A 20,294-nucleotide genomic window follows, 5' to 3' on the forward strand; every position below is an offset into this window, starting at 1 on the left:
TCTGAACGAGCGAGCAAAACATACGCTCATTAATTTGTTAAAAACGCCCCCTGGCCGCTCGCACCATACGTCATGTCCGCTATTTATTAGATTAATCGAGTACATCGACCAGCGTATGAACTGCTCGCTATTCTTGTGGTTGGTTTTTGCTACCACAATCTTGCGAGCAGTTCTGGCTATAAAATAACCCAGTGACGTGGTCAATGACGCTGCTGTATTAATTATGCACACCCATAAAACGCCCGTTTTGACCTTTAAGCACGCCTGCGTTCTGATCTCCACTCCCCGTTTTCAAGCACCTTCCCCTGTTACCACCCACATAAGCCTCATTCTGTCACTCAAAATAGCAGGCATTCGCTATATTGCGAGCACATGAATTTCGGCCGCACTGACTGGTTCGCGCATGCGTATAACGATCCGTACGCATGCGCAGATGTGCGAACATCGCTCGGAACGAGCGTACTGCCACTAGCGAGTGGCTCTGAATGAGGGCCTATGTGTGGGACAATGGAATCTGGGGGCACTACATTGTGTTTAACACATTTGTGGTACTGGGAGTATTTACACATAATAACATTGTCAGTATATCTTACTGACAATTTTATCAGTAGGGGCCCACAAACATTAATCTGGTCCTGCAATTTCCAGCAATGCATCAATGCTGTGACTACAAGATAAGATAACCTCACATTTGGGCAGTAACATATACCACTCCTATGTGCCATGTGCCCAATATAACATAAATATCCCGTTCAGCATGCCAGTTGTGTGTTACACTTTCCACACAGATTTTTTTAAAACAAAATTTTTTGCTTGGTACAAGACTGTTCTATACTGCCAAACACCCCAATTCTGGAATACAGAGAGAGCATGTGGGGGTTATACACAAGTCTAAGCCTGAGTGCTTGGTTTGGAGTCTACTTTACAGATAAGCGACATCAATAAATGACCAAGCTTAACTGACATGCTATGCTTTGATATTAGAGCTCTTTTCCCAATATCAGTGACCTTTTAGTCTAAGGCATTTTACATTTTGCTGATGTTTGCAGACCTCATGATGAAGCATAGTGATACAATGCAACAACATAGCAAGATACATAACTTACACAAGGCTCATTGGGTGCGGTGAGGGGACATAAAACCTGGAGCAAGTGCATGTTACAGTATCCCATCCCCCATACTATGTTGGGATGGGGCCAGGCCTGCACATGTAGGCAAGTTCAAATAGTAAATAGAGAAAGCAATATCAGGGCCAGTGTGGAGCTGGGGCATGAAAGGCACACTGGGAGAATGCAATGGTTGAGGCTCATACCTCCATTATTAGCCATGTGCATTACCAGAGTCGGATTTAGATCTCATGGGGCACTAGGCAAGATACCAGTTTTGCCCCCCCTCAAATATTCCATACCACTATATTTTAATTTCTGATTCATTCCCCTGTACAGCACCCTTAAGAAAAGATTTTTTATTTTTTCTTGTGGGCCTGTGCTGGGCCATGAATATCATTTATTTTATACCGGTGGTGTTGGGGCCCAAGCTGAGCCATAACACCACAGGAATAAAATAACATTCATGGCCCAAGACAGGCAGACCTGCCAAGAGCTGTGGCAGGCCCGGGTAAAAGGGGACGTGACCTAATCACAGAAGACGTGGCCATGACCCCTTAGGTAAAAAAAAATTAATGTTTTGCAGCGCTGCAAATTGGTGCTGTGTACTGGGGAGGGGGTTGCTCTAAGCCCCCCAGACTGGCGCATAACCATTGGGGGGTGCGATCAGCTTGATTGCTGTGGCTGCTTCTTAGCAGCTGCGAGCAGTCTCCCAGTGCAGCCCAGCACACAGCAGCATTCTGTGTAGGACAATGAAATCTGGGGGCACTTCTACTCCACGGGAGGTTTCTGTCCTCCCTGAGCTCACTTTAGGACACCTACGTTACGGTTTGACAGGAGTACTGCCCCAGTCACTGCTGTGACATAAGAGGGAGGGGAAAGTGGTGCCGGACTTGGGCCCCCACCGGGCCCCTCCAGCAAGCCCAGGCCCGGGAAATTAGTACCCACTCCCCCCTCTCTTGGCACCCCTGAGCACAGGCCCATAGGAAAAAAATCATCGTTTCTCTATTTCTCTGTGAGGCTGTTCTGTGCTGGGCAATAAATGTTATTATTCCTGTGGTGTTTGGGACTTGCTTTGAGCAATGAGATATTTATTTTCTTTAAATGGGCCTTTGCTGGGCCATAAATATTATTTTATTCCTGTGGAATAAATAATATTTTCTTTGACCAACTCAAACCTGGGGATCCCGGGATTGAAAAAATGGCTCAGGATTGGCCTTCTTAGTCGGGGTGGGGGCATGATGCAAGGGGCATGACGGTGGCAATGGTGGGTGGTGCGCGATGTGGCTGCACAATTGTGTCATCACAGCCCCACAACCCCTGCCATACAATGCTGAGATTTTCAGAATTGTAAAGCAGGCGGTGGGATTGTAATTGATACCTAATTGTCGCTATTTAGCGCTGCTAGTCGCTTAAGAAAGAATTGCTTTCCAGTCCAATCGTGTGGTTCCAAATCACAAAAAGTTATTTATGTAAATAGGGAAAGCTTTAACAATTAGAATAATAAGCAATAAAAATAGTACAGCTGATACATACGCTTTGCGCTACTGGTCCCAGTATGCAGTATTTCAATCCTAAACCCTACGGTCACTGTCACCCAAAGAAATGGAGAAATGACTGCATACTGCACCCAGCTCACAAGCCTATATTCGGTACAGATTACAGAGACAACAAAGGCACATAATAACAGATTCTCATTGGTTCTTGCTTCAGGTCACTCTGGTCATTGGTTAGTTCATATGGTGTCATTAGGGGTATGTCTCAGTTCTCCAACAGCTTCTTTGTGTAGCTTTCCCGCCGAAGAACTAGTTAAACTGGCTACAGACACTTCATACAAAATGGTAACATGCTAACCAATAACTCCCTGTGATCCATAAGTAGCGGACGCATGATGCAATCTCCTTGCCTATAGAACCAGAGATCTGCGAATAAAGAGGGATTTAGTATAATACCAAACATGACCTGTCCACTGTATTCCAAACCGTAGATCTCATTTAAGTACATATTACATCTTAATCATTATCTCACAATTCCTTAAATAACTCTGATTATTAACCATAGTGAATGGGAACCATTCTATACATATGCGCGTCCGTGTAATGATCTTATGTATGGATGTGAGTACGCATGTGAGTGTCTATGTGTATGCATGTGGACACACATACGAGCATCTTTGTGTATGCATATATGTTTATATGTCTGTGTAATGTGCATCAGTGTATGTGTAGTGGATTAATATATATATATATATATATTATATATATATATATATATATATATATATATCCCTAACTTTATCCATTTCTGGCATATTTAACATTAAGCTTGCCTGGACCAAATTCTAAGGTGTCATAAACAAAAAGGTTGTTCTGCTCAGAGGAGACAAGCAGATGTTTGCTGGAGTCATGAATTCTGATAGCTCATCATAGAATTTTCTCTGCTTATTTGGAGTGTAAATGTCAGTTCCTCTGAACCACAGCAGCATCGAACAAAGAGTATACAATTGATAAAGATATGCAGGTTTCTGACAATGGTCTTCCTCTGTGCATACCAATATCTGTGTGCACACACAGACACAGACATACACATAAAATTCTGTTTCCCACACAGACTAAACCTGCATTTATATATATATACACATTTGTGTGCATCAGATTGCGCTGACACAGAGTAGCATTCATGAGACTATAGATGACCAAATCATCAGATAATTATTGTACATCGATCATACTCAATTATTTGACTTCGACATTATGATGACGTTATTCTGCACAAATTGCATCATTCTTCATATGTGTCCCTTCCAGATACCTCAACATCAGGATTCTTGTACTCTCCCTTCATTACTCATGACATTCTGCTACAATTCACCAAGCTATGGGCTCCATTTACTAACAAATCTTTACTTTTTTAAGTGTTAGTTACCGTTTTCAGTCACTGAGTTTTATTTATTTTTTTAACTTGTATTTAACAATGATGCACTTGCTGGCATGCACACGTGTAAATAACTCCAACAGTGCTGTTTTTTTCTTATCAGTAGCGCTGAATAATTACGGTTTTTTTTGCCCCCTCCTCCTCTGGTGCATGCTCTGTGTGTCTCCTTTCCCTGGTACAGGTGCTTTCTGCCTGGCCAACCTGTGTCCACCATTAGACCTTAGGTAACTTTTTTTTTCTCTCTCCCTTGTCTATATGTTTTTTTGCCTTCCGCTTATCCTCCTAACCCTAGGCCAACTTTCCACTGTGATTGGATTATACAGCCCACCAAGAAAATCTGCAATTGGGCTGGACCAATTTGCAATAGCACCTCTCCTTGTGTATCAACACCTATTTCCCTATAGATTGCAAGCTTGTGAGCAGGGCCCTCTTACCCTTATGTATGTCATGTATGTATGTCTTTTACAACCCAGTATAATGTTAATCCTGATTCAAATTGTAAAGCGCAACGGAATTTGCTGCGCTATATAAGTAACTGTTAATAAATAAATAAATAATAATTGGAAAAGCATCTTTTGAGTGGCAGGTTTTTTTTATTTCCTTAACTGCATGGACATGGACTCCGGGGAGCCTGCACGGATGGTCCCTGTTAAGCCTGCAGTGATGTAACTGGGGAGCCTGCAGGGAGGGGCCATGCTCGGGATCTGAGGCATCCAGCAGGTAGGGGTCTGGGGGCAGCCCCTTGCACCAGTTGGCAGCAGCAGGAGGGACAGGGAAGCACAGGCAAGTGATGTAGTGGGCGCAGGGCTCCGGACACACACACAATGCGGTTGAAGTAGGTGAGGAGCCCCATTAAAAGTGACATGCACTGATATGCCTTCTGCTTTTCCTCCCCATCGGTCCCAGGTCCCATGCTTGTGGTGTGTCACTGATGGTGTCCTGTGCTGGCTGCTGGCTGCACAGTAACAGAAGCAAGACCCTGGCAAGTTCAAATTAAGCGAATGAACGATAAGTAACAATAACTGCTCCTTGGTAAATACCAACACCAACATATTTTTAAGGCATACAGTAGATGCAAATTAAATAGTGCTGCATCACAGCAGCATTATCTACATTAATAAATAGCAGCATCTAAAAATAACATTCACAACGAGTTTAGAACAGCTCAAACTCGTTAGTAAATGGAGCCCTATATCTACTTCCAAACTGGAGGTGGTGCTGACCACAGAGCTAATAGCATAATGACAGATATTGGATCAGTACTGTTTAGCTAGAGCTGGTAAGTGTATACTTAGTCCTATGTTGGCTCTTGTCACCAATAAATATTTAAATGACTGTCCCAAAATTGTGTGTACATACTTATCATCTCCTTTCCCCACAGGTTCTGGTTCTGTCTCTATTTGTTTCCAGTGGTGGACTAGGACATAAGGGTTCCACAGGGGGAATATGAATAATTGGGGCCCACCACAAAGAGGGGTGGTCATTCAGAGGGATGTGACTAACTACCAGAGAGAATTAGCCAGATTCTCCTCACTCTCTTTCTATTTATATATAACTAGCTAAAAATGCTTTGGTATACATAAACTTAAAAAAAAAAGATGAATACTTTAAAACTCCATTTCAGATGCTATGGGGCAAATTTACTAAAGTGAGAGTATTTGGAAGTGGAGATGTTGCCCATAGCAACCAATCAGATTCTACTTTAACTAGCACCTTCTAGAATATAATAGTTAGAATCTGATTGGTTGCTATGGGCAACATCTCCACTTCTAAAAACTCTCACTTTAGTAAATTTACCCCTATATGTTAACATTTTACCCATTTAAAAATGTGTGCAATTATTTCAAAGGAGACAGACAGAGAGAGAGGGTTCCAAGGGAAGTACCCAAAAGGAGTAAGGAGGAAGGGAAGAAGGATTCCCACACCACCAGCTTACTGGTCACCAGGTTGATGGGTGTGGGATAAAAATGAGAGTTATGGTAAAACTTTGTTAACTCTCTTTCTTCGAAGTCCATAGGGTCCACAGGGATACCTTTTGGTGTTTAGGTGGAGGTTAGGACCAGACACCAGACAGTCAAAGCTATTGACTCCCAGGATGCACTGGTCCTTCCCTTATACCCCACCCCTAAGCCAGAGGCCCTCCAGTTAGTTCTGGTGCCTGCAGGAGTCAGACCACAATTTAGACAGTGGGCTGCTTTAGGCAGCCCATAAGTTTTTATTTCTTTGTTTTACTAGTTTTTATTTATTTTACCACTGAGTGTTCAGCATCAGACTATCCATGACACATCTGTGCTGACACTCCATCATTTTTCATTGTATATGAGTCAATCTTCAGATACATGTTTTTTATTAGTTGGGACTTTCTTTTTGGATACTCATTTTAATCATTACTCACTGCACTGATTCTTATACTTTTTCAGTCTATCTAACATTGTATTTATTATCCTAGGAACTGCAGTTCTATATTGTTATTGATAGTCTTTTTACTATGTTGCCAATAAATTGTCAATAAATTGTCAAAACAACTTTTAACAAGTACTTTTTATAGTGGTTATAAGCACTACTCGTCCATTTGCTTTTCTTAAAGGGTTCTGGCAGTATCCCTTTATGTCAGCTGCTACAGTGGTCGAAGTGGGGCGGTATACGGCGGTATGACATACCGCCACTTCCCGCTGCCACTTCATTTTTGCTGCAGAAGATGTACCAGCGCTGGGATCGAGTATGGGATCCCAGCGCTGGAACATCAGCGTGTAAAGATGTGTCCCGCTGGGGACACACCTCTATCGGCATCAATGGCGCTGTCACGTAGCCGGGCAGGCCAAATGGGCCAGTCCGGCCATCTGAAGGTCCGTCCGGCAGCAGGGCCGGCCCATAGGGGCGGTGCATGGCCGCCCTTGTCTAGACCTGAACCAGTGACATGCTCATAGGCGGACACTTATTAGAGCTGCACGGCCGCACCAGGATGCGGCTGCTTGTGTCAGCCATCCGCGGGCCGTGCAGCTACTACAATTGATATGCGGTGTTCGCCCACCGGTGCATGCAAGGAAAAAAGAAAAGACCCGGTGCGCATGACGTCACACTGCGCCGCTTGATCGAGGAGCCGCTTCGTGTGAGGGTTTGGTCTACAGCCTTCGTGTGAGCAGCAACAAGGTAAGTGTGGGGGCTGCGGTTGGGTACAGGGAGGGGGGGTTACTGAGTACACAGGAGGGAGAGTGCTGGGTACATAGGAGGAGGGGGCTAATGTGCACACAGAGCAGCTGCTGGGTACATAGGAGGGGCTGCTGGGTACATAGGAGGAGGGGCTTCTGGGTACATAGGAGGAGGGGCTGCTGGGTACATAGAAGGAGGGGCTGCTGGGTACATAGGAGGGGGGCTAATGTGCACACAGAGCGGCTGCTGGGTACATAGGGGGAGACTGCTGGATACATAGGAGGAGGGGCTGCTGGGTACATAGGAGGGGGGCTAATGTGCACACAGAGTGGCTGCTGGGTACATAGGGGGAGACTGCTGGACACATAGGAGGGGGGGCTGCTGGGTACATGGGAGGGGGGGCTGCTGGGTACATAGGAGGGGTGGTGCTGGGTACATAGGAGGGGGGACTGCTGGGTACATAGGAGGGGGGGCAGCTGGGTACATAGGAGGGGGGGCTGATTTGTACATAGGATGGGGCTGCTGGGCACACAGTGAGGGGATGCTGGGTACATTTGAGAGGGGGGCTGCTGGGTACATAGGAGAGCTGCTGTGCACACGGGCTACTGGGTACATAGGAGGGGGCTGCTGGGCACACAGAGAGGGGCTGCTGGGTACATAGGAGGGGGGCTGCTGGGTACATAGGAGGGGGGCTGCTGGGCACACAGGAGAGGGAGCTGTTTGGCACACAGAGAGGGGCTGTTGGGCACACAGGGGCTGAGTACATACAAGAGGAACTGGGGCTGAGTACATAGAAGAGTGGGTCTGCTGAGGACACAGAGAGGGGCTGGCGGGGCTGAGTCCATAGAAGGAGGGCTGCTGAGGCAGAGTACACAGAAGGGGGGCTGCTGGGCACACAGAGGGGCTGCTGGGGCTGAGTACGTAGAAGGGGGGCTGCTAGGGACACAGAGGAGCTGCTGAGGCTGGGTACAGTACATGGAAGGGGTGGTTGATGCTAGATCCAAGTTGGCAGAGGGACCTCTGTTGTCACAACCATGTTACCACTACTACAGGGCTGGTCATCTACAAGTTACTATACACATGGGCATAATGGTGGGGGTGTTGTGATATGATGAAGGGGGAAGAGTGCAATGAAGTGGGGGAGTTCTGTGAGAGGAGGACATTGAAGGGAGAAAGGGGTGCTGTGCCCAGACCAGCCTACAGACTCTCATCCTGTCACATCTGCCCCACAGACACTCACCCTATCACTTACCAGACCTTTCCCCATGCACTTACCCAGTCACCTACCAGACCCTTCCCCACACACTTACCCTGTCACCTACCACATCTTTCCCCGTGCACTTACCCAGTCAGCTACCACACACTTACCCTGTCACCTACCAGACCTTTCCCCATACACTTACCCTGTAACTTACCACACCTTTCCCTGCAAACTTACCCTGTCACCTACCACACCTTTCCCCACATAATTACCCTGTAACCTACCAGACCTTTCCCCATACACTTACCCAGTCACCTAACACACCTTTCCCCACATACTTACCCTGTCACCTACCAGACCTTTCCCCACACACTTACCCTGTCACCTACCAGACCTTTCACCACACACTTACCCAGTCACCTACCAGACCTTTCCCCACACACTTACCCAGTCATCTACCACACCTTTCCCTGCACACTTACCCTGTCACCTACCAGACCTTTCCCCAAACACTTACCCAGTCACCTACCAGACCTTTCCCTGTACACTTACCCAGTCACCTAACACACCTTTCCCCGTACACTTACCCAGTCACCTACCACACCTTTCCCCACACACTTACCCTGTCACCTACCACACCTTTTCCTGCACACTTACCCTGTCACCTACCACACCTTTCCCCCTGCACACTTACCCTGTCACCTACCACACCTTTCCCCACACACTTACCCTGTCACCTACCAGACCTTTCCCCTCACACTTACCCTGTCACCTACCACACCTTTTCCTGCACACTTACCCTGTCACCTACCACACCTTTCCCCACACACTTACCCTGTCACCTACCGGACCACTCCCCACATACTCACACTGTCACCTACCATACCTGTCCCTGCATTCTTAACCTGTCATCCACCAGACCTGTACCCAAAGACTTTCTCATCCTGCCAAACACTTGACCTGTGCCGCCCACAGCTTCTGCTACTGACAGGTCAGTCTTCTGTGAGGGGGCTGGAGCACATAATTTTTTTTTCTGTGGGGTGTAATATTATGTGGTATGGAGGTGTATTAATGTCATCTGAGGGGTGTAATATTATGTTATATGGGGGGTGTATTTCAGTTATAGGCTGTATATTAATGATATCATAGAGGAATATTGAACTTTGGGGGGGGAGTGCACACAGGTGGTGTAGCAATGTCACGTGGCAGCTGAGTGCCTTAGTGTAGTATTTTTAAAATGATGAATTGTTTACATTATCAATTGCAGGTATATCAGAGATGATAAAAGCTGGCATGTCAAGGAAACAGGCCTGTATGAAGTCAGCACCAATTCTCTGTTTCCTGAGTCCAAGCTTTACAGATCATTTAAGTGCGCTCCAAGATCTGTCCCTGTTTGATGACATCACTTCGTCTGTGTCACCAAAAGGAGGTTGCCACGTGGGAATGGACCGTTTGACGCTGACTTCATACAGGCCTGTTTCCCTAATATGCCATCTTTATTATCTCTGATGTACGTAAAATTAAATCTATAATTGTTTTAAAATTAATACACTATTTGCACTCCCTCTTCTTTATGTTTTAGACTATCCATATGCTGCCCTTGAGGGAGGGTAAAAAAGGGTGCTGTGACTGGTGTCATTACTGAACAATTTTTTGGATTACATACTTCACTTTGCTTCGGGCACGGTGGCTCTCTTCACTTGCCACAGGTTTATATTCCTCCTCTATACCCACATAGATAGTAATACTGTTAGCTGACCGGCCCTGCTATAGCGGTCACGTGGTTGTGGCGTCTGAGGTCCTTTCTCCAACTTGGATTAAGCAACAACAGTGACCTGACCCGTGACCTTACTAGAGTGTGCACTGTGCAGCATTTCTAACCCCCTTGGTTTGGTGGGCTCCTCTGTGGTTTGTGCCAACTTGCAGTGGCTGCCATATAATAAGTCTTATTGTAAGTACTGTAGTGTACACAGCCATGCATGCATATGAGGAACCTTATATTTCTGTTTTCTCAGTCCCACTGTTATAAATTCTAGAAATAGACAAACACCATACCGGCTGCTGAGATACCTGCCAAGCATATCTTTATGTGTAGGCATTTCTATGTGTGGCATAATGTGGGAGGGACATTTCTGTATGTGGCTTGATGTGGAAGGGGAATTATGTGTGTGTGGCATAATTTGTAAAGGGCATTACGTACTACTGTGTGTGGCATAATGTGTTAGGGGCATTATTTATTATTACTGTGTGCGGCATAATGTGTTATAAGGGGCACTACTACTGCATAGCCTAATGTGTTATAAGGGTTACTACTGTGTTATACGGCGCTACTACTGTGTCGTGTAATGTGAATAAGGGACACTACTGTGTGGTGTAATGTGAATAAGGGACACTACTGTGTGGTGTAATGTGACTAAGATTGAATTGGTGGTACTATTGTGTGGTTACACACCATTCCCAGCGAGACCACACCCTTTTTTTGTGGGGCGCGCCTTAGGCACGCAGTCTCTCTGTTTCTAAAATGTGTAGGGGGGCACCAATGCTCTTAATATACTCAGGCACCAAAATATGTACTTACGACTCTGCTTTGGTGTGCACAGATGTGTCATCCTCTGTGATCAGCACCTCTGCCCTAAAAAATTCCTACAGTGAGCACTATCTAATCCTCCACAACTGCTAAACTAGGGCTTGGTCAATTGAAAAAAGGCCCTCCGTTTTCTTTGTGCGTGACCTACACTAATGTAGTGCCAACTATACCTAACCGACCAAATACCAAAATGTCTGCCTATAGCACATGTTTGAATCCCCTGCAGGATGAGCTCTGTTGAGTGTATTTTAAAACTGAGAATGATATATACTTGTGTGGTTTAAATTGTATGTTGTTAATTATATTTGTAAAGAGCATAGACTAGGTAGGAGGAGCCAGGAATAGTAAGGGGAGGAGTCTATACCTGGGGCCAGATGCTGACGCCAAGGTGGGCCTGTGCGCTTGAAATGCCAGGGCCTACTTTTAGTTCCAGTCCAGCCCTGGAGCCGGGAGTTTCCGATCTCGGCTGCACTGCAGTAGTAAGCAGCGGCAGCAGAACTGCCAGCCAGCCAATCATGGCTCACAGAGTGCCCTTGGCAGCTTCTCATTGGCTCGCGTTCAGACACCAAATTTAAAAAGCCTTCCCTTCTTTTGCAAGTGAGCCAGTCCGCGAGCCGAGATTGGCTGGTGGCCGGTGGTGACTATACTGTAGTGAAAATGAAGCAGGGACCCCATGCTCCCAGGCCCCGGCTCTATTCCAGATGCACAGCAGCAGGTAAGAGGGAATCAGAGAGAGGGGCTGGTAGAGGGATTCTGTTAGAGAGAATAGAAGGGGTGAGAGAGGGGGATGCAGGCAGGGAGAAGTGGTAGGGGGTGAGAGAGGAGACTGAGAGGTGCAGTGGGTGAGAGAACCAGGGGCTAAAAGGGTAGCAGGGAGTGTGGGGGGGGATTCAAATTTCCATACTCCCACCTCTAAATTCCCACTTCGAGCACTGAGCTGCTAATAATCCACTTATGATCCCTGGTTAAAGGGTGCACCACTATATCACTTTTTTCTTTTTTATGTAGTGCTATAGCCTACCAGACATTAGAGACTGAGTAGTTGATTTTAGTGCCAATTGTCCAGTTACTTTTCTGCATTGTATGCAATCTGCTAGCACTGTGGGTCTGTTTGATTTGTTCACATGCTGTCAAACATTGCCTATCACTTTTCTCTCTCTGTGTCCCTAACAATACTGTTGTATTAAGGGTTCATATACACTTAATATCTCACTGGAGTTGTGAAGTTATCGCATACTATAGCAGTTGCACTTTACATTAAAAAAAAGCCATTAATGTGCTGAAGTTCTACAGCTTAACAAAGGCTTGAACAGGCTATTTATATTGTTTCCCCCTTGAGTTTGGCTTTTTGTCACATACTCAGTGGTTATATACTGTACTACTGCCTCATACCATAGTGCTATACTACTCTGCAATATGTCTAACAAATGCAAGAGTAGCAAATAACTGCTGCACCCATACTGCTCTCATGTAAATCATGTGCAGCAAGATTAAATGAGGATGATTTAATCCAAGAGGGACTTTGTGCCACCTGTTATAATACGCCTGGCCCATCAGTTCCCCCGACCCCTGTGCAAGAGCCCCCTTGGGCTTCCTTTACTCAGGTGCTAAATACACTTGTGGACCGCCTAATGGTCCCAGCAGTAATTCCTTCTATGGGGTTGCCACAACAGGTACAAACTATACCAGTGCCTCCTCTGCCCACTACCTTAGAGGTGATGGTATCCACGGTTGCTAAAAATACATTACAGGGTGAGAAAATTAAAAGGCATTATAAAGCACATGGACTTACTGCTGCATCTATAATTATTTTACTAGATAACACTTAAATTATAGGATTACCTTCAGAACTTCTTCCAGGCCAAATGTTATCTTTATCATGCACACCATCGGTCTAACAAAAGATACCGTACATACTCGAGTATAAGTCGACCCGAATATAAGCCGAGGTACCTAGTTTTACCACAAAAAACTGGGAAAACTTATTGACTCGAGTATAAGCCTAGGGTGGGAAATGCAGCAGCTACTGGTAGTAATCCCTCCAACGGTACTGCCCCCAGTAGTAATATTCCCCCTCTGGTAGTGCCCCCAGTAGTAATACTCCCCCTGGTAGTGCCCCCAGTAGCAATATCCCCCCCTGGTACTGCCCCAAGTAGTAATCCCCCCCTGGTACTGCCCCCAGTATTAATCCCCCCTGGTAGTGCCCCCAGTAGTAATACCCCCCTGGCTAGTGCCCCCAGTAGTAATACCCCTCCCTGATAGTGCCCCCAGTAGCAATATCCCCCCTGGTAGTGCCCCCAGTATTAATACCCCCCCTGGTAGTGCCCCCAGTAGTAATCCCCCCCTGGTACTGCCCCAGTAGTAATCCCCCCCTGGTACTGCCCCCAGTAGTAGCCCCCCCAGTAGAGAGAGATGTAATAATTAGGGGTGTGCACCGGCCACTTTTCGTGTTTTGTGTTTTGGTTTTGGATCTGGATCTTTCTTCGTGTTTTGGATCTGGATTGGTTTTGCCAAAACCACCCTTCCGTGTTTTGGGTTCTGGGTTTTGTGTTTTGGATCTGTATTTTTTTTAAAAAAAGCATAAAAACAGCTAAAATCACAGAATTTGTAGGTTTTTCTGTTCCTATGCTATTATTAACCTCAATAACCTTAATTTCCACTCATTTCCAGTCTATTCTGAACACCTCACACCTCACAATAGTGTTTTTATGTCCAAAAGGTTGCACCGAGGTAGCTGGATGACTATGCTAAGCAACACGAGTGGGCGGCACAAACACGTGACCCATCTAGGAGTGACACTGCAGTGGCAGACAGGATGGCAGTTAGAAAAACTAGGCCCCAAACTGTACATAATGCAAAGAAAAAAAAGAAGTGCAAGATGGAATTGTCCTTGGGCCCTCCCCACCCACCCTTATGTTGTATAAACAGGACATGCACACTTTAACAAATCAATCATTTCAGCGCCAGGGTCTGCCACACAACTGTGGCTGAAATGATTTGTTCGTTTGGGCCCCCACAAAACAAGCTGGCAATTAATGTGTCCCTGCACAAACTGGCTCTACGGAGGCATGATGTCATCCTCATCCTCCTCATCCACCGATTCCTCACCCTCTTCAGTGTGTACATCCTCATCCTCACAAAGTATTAACTCGTCCCCACTTGAATCCACCACCACAGGTCCCTCTGTACCTTCTGGAGGCTGGTCTCCCTGGAAGAGCTGATAATTCATTTTGATGAACATCATCTTCTCCACATTCTGTGGAAGCAACCTCCTACGCCTTTCGCTGACAAGTTTCCCGGCTGCACTAAACACTCTTTCGGAGTACACACTGGAGGGGGGGCAACTCAGGTAAAATAGAGCCAGTTTGTACAGGGGCCTCCAAATTGCCTCTTTTTCCTGCCAGTACAGGTATGGACTGTCTGACATGCCTACTTGGATGCTGTCACCGATGTAATCCTCCACCATTCTGTCAATGGTGACAGTATCATTTGCAGTGACAGACATGTCAGAAATTGTTGCCAGGTCCTTCAGTCCGGACCAGATGTCCAAACTTGGTCCTGCCTGCCCTGCATCACCGCCAGCGGGTTGCTTAGGATACCTAAGTTTTTTCCTGGCAGCACCAGTTGCGGGAGAAAATGAAGAAGGAGCCGTTGACGTGTCACGTTCCGCTTCAGCTGACAGTGTGTTCACCAGCAGGTCTTTGCACCTCTGCAGGCTTGTGTCGGCCGGAAAGAGAGACACCACATAGGCTTTAAACCTAGGATCAAGCACGGTGGCCAAAATGTAGTGGTCTGATTTCAACAGATTGACCACCCTGGAATCCTGGCAAAGCGAATGAAGGGCTTCATCCACAAGTCCCACATGCCGAGCGGAATTGCTCAGTCTTAGCTCCTCCTTCACTTTCTCCAGCTGCTTCTGCAAAAGCCTGATGAGGGGAATGACCTGACTCAAGCTGGCTGTGTCTGAACTGACTTCACTTGTGGCAAGTTCGAAGGGCTGGAGAACCTTGCACAACACGGAAATCATTCTCCACTGCGCTTGAGTCAGGTGCATACCCTCTCCTTTGCCTATGTCATAGGTGGATGTATAGGCTTGTATGGCCTTTTGCTGCTCCTCCATCCTCTGAAGCATATAGAGGGTTGAGTTCCACCGCGTCACAACCTCTTGCTTCAGGTGATGGCGGGGCAGGTTCAAGAGTGTTTGCTGGCGCTCCAGTCTTCGGCACGCAGTCGCTGAATGGCGAAAGTGGCCGGAAATTTTTCGGGCCACCCAAAGCGTCTCCTGCACGCCCCTGTTGCTTTTCAGAAAATTCTGCACCACCAAGTTTATTGTGTGAGCAAAACATGGGACGTGCTGGAATTTGCCCAGATGTAATGCCCGCACAATATTGGTGGCATTGTCAGATATCACAAATCCCCAGGAGAGTCTAAGTGGGGTAAGCCACTGGGCGATGATTTCCCTCAGTTTCTCTAAGAGGTTGTTGGCGGTGTGCCTCTTACTGAAACCGGTGATACACAGCGTAGCCTGCCTTGTAACGAGCTGGCGTTTCTGAGATGCTGCTACTGGTGACGCTGCTGCTGTTGCTGCGTAAGGTGATACATCTACCCAGTGGGCTCTCACAGTCATATAGTCCTTAGTCTGCCCTGTTCCACTTGTCCACATGTCCGTGGTTAAGTGGACATTGTGTACAACGGCATTTTTCAGGACACTGAGGACACTTTTTCTGACGTTTCTGTACAGTCTCGGTATCGCCTGACTAGTGAAGTGGAATCTAGACGGGATTTGGAACCGGGGACACACTACCTCCATCAATTGTCTAAATCCCACTGCACTAATGGCGGATACCGGATGCACGTCTAACACCAACATAGCAGTCAAGGCCTCAGTTATACGTTTTGCTTCAGGATGACTGCTGTCGTACTTCATCCTCCTCGCTAAGGACTGTTGGAGGGTCAATTGTTTAGTAAAAGTAGTGGTGTTCCTACTTCCTCTCTGGGATGATGAACGACTCCCAGCAGCAGCAACAGCAGCAGCGGCAGCAGTAGGCGTAGCAATGCAGGATCCTCCAGAGGAATCCCGGATAGGAGAGTCAGTCATGCCAGTGACATGGCCTGCAGGACTACTTCCGATCCTGACTAAGGAGGAAATTGACGAGGAGGGAGTTGACGGTGTGGTTTGCAGGCGCTTGGATACAACAGGACAACGGGATTTAGGTGTCCCTGGACTGCTTACGGTCTTAGCCAAAGTTTCTGAACTTGACAGTAACTTTTTATGAATGCGCTGCAGGTGCCGCATAACGGAGGATGTTCCTAGGTGGTTGACGTCCCTACCCCTACTTATTTCACCTTTACATATGGTACATATGGCAAGACAGTTGTTGTCCGGATTTGGATAGAAATATTGCCAGACCAAAGAGTTGGAATGTTTGGTCTTCTGCCCAGGCATGACCGTGATGGGCTTTTTCATCCCACGGACAACAACTGTCTCCCCCGGAGCCTGATTTAAACAAACCACATCACCATCAGAATCCTCCTCGCCAACTTCCTCCTCAGCGCCAGCTACACCAGTATCCTCATCCTGTTGTACTTCAACAGTGACATCTTCAATTTGCATATCAGCAAGTGGACTGTGGGTGCTCCTTTCAGCACTTGCAGGGGGCGTGCAAATGGTGGAAAGAGCCACCTCTTCCCGTCCAGTGCTGGGAAGGTCAGGCATCGCAACCACCACCACACTTGGACTCTCCTTGGGGATTTGTGATATCTTCTTAGAAAGCACAGTTCTTCGCTGTGCTTTTGCCAGCTTAACTCTTTTGATTTTTTTAGTGGGAGGAGGGCTTCCATCGTCATGTGAAGCTGAACCACTAGTCATGAACATACTAGGGATCGACCTTAGCCGTTCCTTGCCACTCCGTGTCGTAAATGGCATATTGGCAAGTTTACGTTTCTCTTCAGCTGATTTAAATGTCTTTTTCAAGGTCATTTTCCTGAACTTTGCCATTTGGGATTGTATGTGCCCTCTACTATGACATTGGGCATCGGCCTTGGCAGACGACGTTGATGGCATGTTATCGTCTATGTCATGACTAGTGGCAGCAGCTTCAGCACTAGGAGGAAGTGGTTCTTGATCTTTCTCTATTTTATTTTTATCGGAGAAAGTTTGGTCCTCCATTTATGTTATATCGATTTGATATATACGTGCGGCTAAACACAGAAAATAATATTTTTTTTGGTTTGGACTGGAGTGTACTTTCGGGGGTTACAGCACCCTTAACGGTCAAGCCAGCCGGCCCTTTACTTATGACACAGGCACACGCTTGGCACTACTTTGTTGATGCACGTGCGGCTACTGCGCACACAATTCACAAACACAGAAAATAATTTTTTTTTTGGTTTGGACTGGAGTGTACTTTGGGGGTTACAGCACCCTTTAACGGTCAAGCCAGCCGGCCCTTTACTTATGACACAGGCGCACGCTTGGTACTACTTTGTTGATGCACGTGCGGCTACTGCGCACACAATTCACAAACACAGAAAATAATTTTTTTTTTGGTTTGGACTGGAGTGTACTTTCGGGGGTTACAGCACCCTTAACGGTCAAGCCAGCCGGCCCTTTAGTTATGACACAGGCGCACGCTTGGCACTACTTTGTTGATGCACGTGCGGCTACTGCGCACACAATTCACAAACACAGAAAATAATTTTTTTTTTGGTTTGGACTGGAGTGTACTTTCGGGTGTTACAGCACCCTTAACGGTCAAGCCAGCCGGCCCTTTACTTATGACACAGGCGCACGCTTGGCACTACTTTGTTGATGCACGTGCGGCTACTGCGCACACAATTCACAAACACAGAAAATAATTTTTTTTTTGGTTTGGACTGGAGTGTACTTTCGGGTGTTACAGCACCCTTAACGGTCAAGCCAGCCGGCCCTTTACTTATGACACAGGCGCACGCTTGGCACTACTTTGTTGATGCACGTGCGGCTACTGCGCACACAATTCACAAACACAGAAAATATATTATTTTTTTAGCACGTGGGGGGAGCACCCCTGATGGACAGAGCACCCCCTGGACAACACTACAGCACCCCTTTAGGACTGGGACACTGCACAGGACTTTGGAGTGGACACAGCCCCTATGGAGAACTGACTGCACAACACAGTCCAGCCAGCCCCTATGGACTTTGAAGTAGTGGACACAGCCCCTATTAACAACAGCAGCACAGCACAACACAGCCAGCCCCTATGGACTTTGAAGTAGTGGACAACAGCAGCACTACACTACACTACACTACACAGCCCTAACTCCCACCCTCCCTCTTCACTGTCCACAGCCGAGTGAGAAAATGGCGCCGACGCGGGTACCTTATATAGGATCCAAAACCCGCGAGACTCGGAAGGCGGGATGATGACATTTTGCCTCGATTTCAGATCCGAGTCAGGCGGGAAAAGTCGAGCCTGACTCGGATCGGGAGGCTCGGGGGGGTTCGGATTTCAGAAATCCGAACCCGCTCACCCCTAGTAATAATAAAAATAAACACTTTCCTGAAACCCCGCTCCTGGTCCCGACGCTGCTACTGGCTCCTCCGGCCGCTTTGCATTATGGGAGAGATGTCGTCATGACAACATCTCTCCCATTACCCACTGCGGGAGCCGGAAGATGGCTCCCGCAGTGGGAGCAGCAGCAGCCGATGAGAGTCTGACAGACTCTCATCGGCTGCTGATTACAACAAACACACAGCTGCCGGCTCCGGCGGCTGTGTGTTTAGCAGTGTGTAGTGCTGACCGAACTCCGTCCGGTCAGCGCTACACACGTGGTGCAGCTGTGTCACAGAGACACAGTCTGCACCGCGGCCCGCATGGTACGCTACTCAGCTGCGTACCATGCGGGCATGACTCGAGTATAAGCCGAGGGGGTGCTTTTTCAGCACAAAAAATGTGCTGAAAAACTCGGCTTATACTTGAGTATATACAATAAATCATTTTAGAGATTGGAGTTGTTTAAGTTGCATGTAAAGTGGGAAGTGATGTAATAGCATGCTATGCCGAAATAATTTCTGGGGTGTAGGAATACAAATGTTATCACTATTTAGGCACATCTGGTGCAAAATGAACGCAAGGTGCTAGTCAGAATACATTTGTAAAGAACTGGGGGTAAATTTACTAAGATTCGAGTTTGGTTGATTTAGCGTTTTCTGGAGAGTTTGGGCATTTTTTACAAATGACAAACTCGGGTGAGAAATTTCTTTTGCTACAGGAAAATTCTGAAGAGTTAGCAAACTCTCTTCACTTCACCATCGGCTAAACTCAAGTAAATTTTCACTAGTGAAGATAGGATTCAGGAATTTGTCAAGATTCGAGTTTCTAAACTCTCATGAGAACAGAAAAAACTCCAGTCCAAATTTGTGAAATCAATTCACCTGCCTGTGAGCTGTGAGTTCAGCAGAAACATATACAGATCATCTGTATTTCCCATGGGCCACTAGACAATCAACGGCCACTTTACATGTAGCGGCTGCTGATTGGCTAGCGGTCCGTGGGAAATACAGATGACAGCAATCATCTATCATTTTGCATAGTGTAGGTATATGTGACAACATATACTTACATCTGTTCGGCAGGTTCGGCTTACTCGTTTTATTATTTTGACAAGAACGGGGATGCTAGGGAGAGTGGCTGGAGGATGATGGTGAGTATGGGATCTTTATTCCAGGTACTCCCGTTGGATTCTACATGGAGAAGGCTAAGGCCTGGAGTGGAACTGAGCATATTCCACCAGGGTGCCTAGAATGGCACACTGCAGCCAGAATCTATGCAGCAGTGCCACCTGGAGCATCCTTAGGATGCTTCAGATGGTCACACTGCTGCCCTTACAGCTTCCCCGAGCATCCTCAGGATGCTCCAGGCATTGCTGTAATCACTGACAATTGTTGCCCTGCCCCATGTGATGTCACGTGGAGGGTGTGTGGCCTGCACCAGCCCCACAAATAATGTTATATATATCAAAATGGAAAAAAGGTTCCCCACCCCTGGGTTAACCCATTCCATCTGGAGAGGATTAGCCTTTCCAAAGTCCTGGAATGGAACTGAGCATATACAATGTCAAATGTGAACACCATGGATACCAGAACCTGCATTGCTGATGGCAGAGTGGATCAACACTCGGCAACTATGGAGACATATGTGCACTCGAAATTGAAACGTTGAGATCTTGTCTGTGGTCAGAAAGATTCTCTGATCCTGAGAATCCAGCAGGGCTCACAGATGAATCATTCTTTGTGAGGGATTCAGGGAGGACTTTTTCCAGTAGATTAACC

At 46.8% G+C, this 20,294-nt stretch overlaps 1 long non-coding RNA gene across 1 annotated transcript in view; it reads right to left on the bottom strand.

Moving 5' to 3' along the window:
• Positions 1-2,636: 2,636 nt before the first annotated feature.
• Positions 2,637-20,294, bottom strand: part of LOC148477773 (uncharacterized) — a 37,100-nt gene continuing 19,442 nt past the window's right edge. The window contains exon 3 of the long non-coding RNA XR_015872475.1: positions 2,637-3,028. This is a non-coding gene — a long non-coding RNA (uncharacterized LOC148477773). The remainder of the gene's footprint in view (positions 3,029-20,294) is intronic.

The sequence above is a fragment of the Taudactylus pleione genome, unplaced genomic scaffold (genome assembly GCF_031769625.1).
Source record: "Taudactylus pleione unplaced genomic scaffold, aTauple2 ptg000690l, whole genome shotgun sequence".
In the NCBI taxonomy this organism is placed as follows: Eukaryota; Metazoa; Chordata; class Amphibia; order Anura; family Myobatrachidae; genus Taudactylus; species Taudactylus pleione.